Genomic DNA, 6000 nt, shown 5'->3' with positions numbered 1-6000 from the left:
GGTCGCACCGAGCCCAGGCGAGCCAGGCTTAACCGAACCGGGCCATACCGAGCCAGGCTTAACCGAACCGGGCCATACCGAACCGGGCCGCACCGAGCCGAACCGGACCGTGCTAGGCCGAGCCCAGCCGAGCCGCACCGCCGTGCCGAGCCGTGCCCGCCCCAGCCGAGCCGCCGGGAGCCCCCCGGGCCTGGCAGCGCTGCCCGGCGCCGCCCGCACGGGCAGGGCTCTCCGCCTGACGCAGTGAGGAGCTGCAGCCCTTCTCTTCTCGGTTCCAGCGCTGGGATTTGCTCGGCTCCGGCTGCGTTTTCCCTGCCCGCCTCCAGCCCCCGGCCCGCCCGCCTGGAAGGGCGCGGGGGAACCGCCGCCGCCCATCACCGCGCCTCGGGGCGCCGAGCGCCCGCAGCCGCCGCCGGAGCAAATGAGGTGAGTCCGGAGCCCCCGACCCTCGGGGCTGAGCCCCCCGCCCGCTGCCAGCTCGCCCCCGGTGTCTGCCCGCCCCGGGTGCCCGGCCAGCCCCGCACAGCCCGCGGTGGCCGCTCCGGGTCGCCAAACTTTTCGCGGCTGCACCCTGGGTTGGGACTTTGGGGGCGGGGGGACAGGGGAGGGGGGAGACCCGGGGTCAGCTGGAGCCGCCGCTCCGGCTCCCCTCTTCCCCCACCTGCGAGGAGGGGTCGGGCCCGGAGCGGGTCCCCCACGGCGGGTTCGGGGGCGCGGAGCTGGGGGAAGCCCGCCCGGCCCGTGTCCGGCCCTTCTGACCCACGGGGGATCCCCACTTTGGCGTCTCCCCCACCTCCTGTGGGGTGCCCCCGAGCCGGAGCATTCCCGGGGGAGCCCCTGCCACTGGTGCCTGCGGGAAGCCCCCGGGCTCCGGGGGAAGAGCCGGTCCCGCGGGCAGCATCCTCCCCCCGGAGGCAGGGGGCTTCCACCCGCTCCCTCTCCGCGCCGCACCGATCGCTGAAGGGGGGCGGGGGCTTTCACCTAACACCCCAAATAACCCCGGCAGCCCCGGGCCTTGGAGTGGGGGCTGTGGTAGAGCCGCTTCCCGGCTCTGCTCCCCCCAGCTGCAAAAAAAAATCCCTTCTGCATTCCCACGCCGGCGGTTCGGACCTGCCTGCCCACATGCGCTCCTTCAGCGGCTATTTCTGTCCTGGCGAAAGCACATAGAGCTTTAATTAAAGACAATTAATGGAGGAGGGCGGTGTTGGCTGAGGGGGGACAAGGGTGTCCGTGCTCCGGTATGGGGGACACACACACACTGCATCCAGGGACCGGTCCCCGGGACGGCTCCCGCCCCGTATCCTCGCCCGGTGCGGCTGCGGGCCGAGCGGGAGGGTCGACGGCTGCCGCTTGGGGAGGCGGGGGCAGGTGCCTGTCTGAGACTTTGAGCCTCTTGCGCTTCTTTTGCAAAAAAAAAAAAAAAAAAAAAAAAAGTAAAAAAAAAAGGTGAGGGGGACGGGAAGGAGCGTGTTCCCGGTGGGTGTGTTGTGGTTTTGATTATAATGACAGACGTTGCTGTAAAGTTCTGTCTCGGTTCCCAAATTCAGCCTGAGCCCGCAGGACCGGGGCACTCGCCCGTCCGCGGAGCCGGTGTTAAACCGCGGCCTGAGTTGCCAAAGAATTTTCTTGATTGCGTTTTAATGGACCTCGGCCGGGGCTGGGGGCTTGCGGTGGGGCGTGAAGGGGGGGCGGGGGAGGCCCGTCCACTCCCCAGCGTGGGGCTGGGACTCTCCACTCCTTCCCTGGGGGGTCCCTGGGCAGGACCCCCCCAGCCTGGGTCCCTCCTGACAGTGCCCAGGGATGCCAGGGTGGTGGGCTCAGCCCCCGTCCCTCCCCACGGGGCAGGACTCATCCAAGCACCCCATACCCCCGGGGGGTGCCAATCCCGCTCGATGCGGGACGGGACCCGGCCGGCAGCAGCATCCCAGTGCTGGGGACATGTTGGTGTTCTGTGTCCCGCCCCTTCCCCGCACCCTCCTCTCCTCCCCCAGCTCTTCCTGGCCAAAAAAACCCCCCGCATCCCCGCACATTCCTCTCTTCCCCGGGCCGAGCAGCCGGGGGGAACCGCGATGCTGCCCACGTCCAGGTTGTGATTTGCAGCCTCGGGAAAGCCCAGCGGAGGGAGGGGAAGTGGGGAGGGGGTACCGGTATCAACAGGCTGCCCCCGGGGCTGAGGCAGCCGGGGATTCGCCTCCTCCCGTCAGCTCCGTGCGTTCCGGTGCCGGTTTGGCACGGTATTAAATATTTAGAAGTTTGCGGCGGTGAGGAAAGCGATCGTTAATCGAAATCGATGGCAACGTTGCAAAAGGGGGGTGGGACGGGCCGTGCAGACGGCACGGCTCGAACAGGGGGCGGGCGAGGCCCTCCGGGAAGTATTTTTAAGGGGTTTCACCCGAAATTCACGATTTGTCGCTCTGAAGGCTCCGGCAGCGTCTAAACCTTCAAATTTCCGACGGTGTCTTTAAGGGGGAAAAAGCGTTTTTTTTTTTTTTTCCGCCCTGCCTGGCTGCGAAGAAAAACCCTGTGCAGAGAGGAGGCAAACCCCTGAAGTTCGGCAGCTAAAATAACACCCCCCGCACATCCCGCCGTGCTGCCCAGCACCTCGCAGGGCTTACAGCCCTGCGGTTAACGCCCCCCGGTTTTGCCCCACCAAGGCAGTGGGGCGCTGTCAGTGGGGGCCGGGAGCGTGTCCCCCTCAAAAAAAAAAAATGTAGCGGGAGGGACCCCCGTCCTGGGGAAGGCTGGGACAGGGATGAACTTGGAGGGGCGAGCAGCCCCCGGGATGCGGGGTGGGAGCGGGAAAGAGGGGAACCAGAGCACGTGAAGGGGGGAATCGGGCGGGTGGAGGGCTGGCTCCCTGCGCCGGGCTCAGCCGCTCCTCTCCGGGCTTGAGTCAGCGCTTTTGCGAGCTGCGTGGACGGGGCAGCGCTCGCGGAGCGGGATGCGGTCCTGCCGCGGGTGCGGAGGCAGCGGGAGAGGGGGAGGAAGGGCGGGCAGGGGTGGGCTGGGGGCAGCGGAGGGGGCGAGCAGAGAGGGGGTCAGGGAGCGAGCGGCGGTGGGCAGCGGCGTGGCGTGGGATGGGGCAGCGCGGAAAGCCGTGGGGGCGACCCGATGCCGCGATGGTGGGCTCCCGAAACCGCCTGTATCCTCCACCCCCCTACTCCCAGGGCGGGTCAGTGACGTGCCCACGCCCGCCCCCCCCGTCTCCCCCTCGTGCTGTGGGGATGCTCCCACGGCCCGTGGCTGCCCACGCGTGTCCCCAACCCATCCGCCCCTCCAGGCTGGGGCAGCGCCGCTGTGTGACAGCAGAAAGTGGCTGGAAAGGGGCGAGGCGTCACACGCTCTGCCTCCGGGAGGCAGGGAAAGGCTGAGGGACCGATGGGAAGAGATGAATGAATGAATGAATCTCCATAAAGAGCCCCAAGCAGCAGGGAGAGGGAGAGAGGAGGAGGAGGAGGAGGAAGAGCCAGAGCCAGAGCCAGAGCCAGAGCCAGAGCCAGAGCCAGAGCCAGAGCCAGAGCCGGAGCAGGAGCAGGAGCAGGGCAGGACAGGCAGCAGCAGCAGCAGCCGTGACGCCGGCAGGTAAGGAGGTGCCGGTGGGCACCCGGCCCCGCAGGTTTGGGGGACACAGCCCGACGTGAGGGTGACAGGAGCCGCCGGGATACCCGCGTGGGTTTGGGGTTTTATTTGGGGGGATGTTTCCCTGCAAAATGTGAGATTTCCTAAACTTCCCAGGACTCCCCCCTCCCTCGGTACTGCCGCCCGGCTTCGGGGGGGCTCGGGGACTGCAGAGCCCCTTTCCCGGGACAGCCCGCTCTGGGCAGGGGGGCAGCGGCCCGGCCGGGCTCTGCTCGGCGCTGCGCACCCCGCGGTGGCAACGCGACTGCCTCGGCCTGGCCTCCGGATTTACCCTACCTGGGGGGCATCCAGCCTCTGCTCCGACCTCCTTTGTTTTGGGAGGGGTTCAGTGGGGGGCTCCTGTCCCCCCGATCTTCATCCCCCTTTCTCCACTACATCCCTGCTGCCATTACGTAAGGCAGAGGAGCGCGTAGCTAGCGCTGGCGCGGGCCAAAGCATCGGGATCTCACCCAGGGATGCCCAGAGCTGAGCCCAGCCCTGTCCAGCTGCTCCCCATCCTCTGCCTCACCTGCCCCGCTGCCTGGGCTGAGCCACCCTGCTGCCTTCCCCCGCCTCTGTGGGGATTGTGCTTGTGTGGATCAGGCGGGTGGGCAGCTGAGGCGGGACTGGGACACAAACACACACACCCGCTTCCCTGCCCTGCAGCCGGTGCTTTGGCTGTCACACAGAGCTGCCCCACACAACTGCTGCCTAAGTGCGTGCAGCCCTTGCCGTGCACACACACGCAGGCACGCACCATGCGATGGAGCAGCCTTGCTCTCGCAGATGGGTCCACTCCAAAGCGATGCGCGCTGGAAGTGTTTGCACACAAACACACTCTGGTAGGTAGCACACAGAGCCACGCTCTTGCACACACGTGGGCTCCTGCACGCTGTAGGCTAGCACACGCCGCGGGTGCCGGCCAGTGCCGGCACAGGGGTGCTGTGTGCTCTCCCTGCCTACATCCACAGGCAGAGAACTCGTGCCGGATGGGGCTGGCTACCACTTCACGCCGGCTCCCAGCCCAGGCGAGCGCTGGGAAAGCTGCAGGCCTGGCAAGGCAGCTCTGCGGCTGCCCGCGGCTTTCCCCTCCCCGACCGAGGTGCTGGGAGCAGGGATCAATAATGCCTTTCTGATTGGCTTCAATTCCCCATTCAAAGTAGTCACTGCATTAGGACTTGATTTTTCTCCCCTTTGACTCCCGGCCAGATTAGATTGTGAATTTGGCTGATTTCAAGCAACTGGGAGAGGGAAGAGTCATACAGCGAGTGAGAGAGAACTGAAATATCCTACAGGATCCCCTGGAGGGGAGAGAAATCAGGTCTAGATAAGAGCTTGTTCTCCCTGTCTGGCTAATGCTTTCCTGTTTGATGATCAGAAAACACCAGAGCTAACCTCTCACCAGGACGGCTTAACTCTGAAAGGTCAGGCTTTTGACTTGTTCAAGGCGCAAGGTTTATTATTATTATGAGCTATGGATTATTTATTTTGGTTTTCCCATCGTATGCTAAATATAGGATTGCAGAAGGACGTGGCCAGGGTTTTGGAGGTCTCTGAGCTGAGCTCTGGATGTAGCGCTGAGGTTGGAGAAGCTGTGACGGGGACAGGAGGCGCGGTCCCTGCCCTGGAGAGCCCGGTGCTCTCCCAACTGTTTATAGAGTCTCAACCCCATCCTTGGGCAATTTTTATCCCGATGCTTATTTTCCCTGTGCATGTGCTGGGGACAAGCGAGCGGGTTATGTCAGTGAAGCCCCATGTCCCAGAGGGACACAGAGCAGCAGCCAGGTGCATCCGAGCCACGCTTGTCCGAGTGGAGTTTCCTTGCCCACTGCTCCAGGGCTGGGATTTCACACCGAGAAAAGCTACGGCAGCACAACGACGCCCGCAGCATCCCAGCTGCTGGCACTGGGCTGTGAATCGGTGTTAACTCCAGGTGTAGAAAAAGCCTGGGATGATGTGGTTTCTCAGCAAAGGGCATTGGGGAGCCTGGTGGAGCAGAGGGATTTAAGAAGGAGCTGCTGCAGGGCAGTGAGGAGTTTGGGGGGGGGGGGGGGGAGGGGGAAGGGAAAGAGGAAAGAGGAAAGAGGAAAGAGGATGTGGGGTTGGGTGCTTGCTGTGGGTGGGTTGTGCCTTTTTCAGTGGTCTGTGATGGGGGGCAGCTGGTGTGGAGTCATCAGCAAGGCTTTGAGGTGGAGGGGGGAAGCTACTGCAGGGGTTGTAAGGGGGGATGAGGTGGGAGCACAGCCCTGAGCAGTGTTCTGCATGATCTGGTATGGTTGCTGGGTTTTTTTTTTTTGGTTTATGAACCCAGAGCCTGGGGGAGGGTTTGAGTGAGCCTGATGGCAGGACAGCAGTGGGGCTGAGCATCTGAGTGTGGGGAGG

General features: G+C 64.5%; 1 protein-coding gene across 2 annotated transcripts in view; it reads left to right on the top strand.

Moving 5' to 3' along the window:
* Positions 1-296: 296 nt before the first annotated feature.
* Positions 297-6000, top strand: part of ELFN1 (extracellular leucine rich repeat and fibronectin type III domain containing 1) — a 107105-nt gene continuing 101401 nt past the window's right edge. Inside the window, exon 1 of one of the 2 annotated variants that reach the window (XM_086759765.1) lies at positions 297-426. The gene's annotated coding sequence lies outside the window, so the exon portion shown is untranslated. Of the gene's footprint in view, positions 427-3542; positions 3583-6000 lie in introns of those variants that run through there. The other variant, XM_086759766.1, reaches the window with a different exon arrangement.

Source organism: Chlamydotis macqueenii, chromosome 15 (assembly GCF_036417535.1).
Source record: "Chlamydotis macqueenii isolate bChlMac1 chromosome 15, bChlMac1.mat, whole genome shotgun sequence".
Taxonomy (NCBI): domain Eukaryota; kingdom Metazoa; phylum Chordata; class Aves; order Otidiformes; family Otididae; genus Chlamydotis; species Chlamydotis macqueenii.
This window is presented reverse-complemented; position numbering and strand designations above follow the sequence as displayed.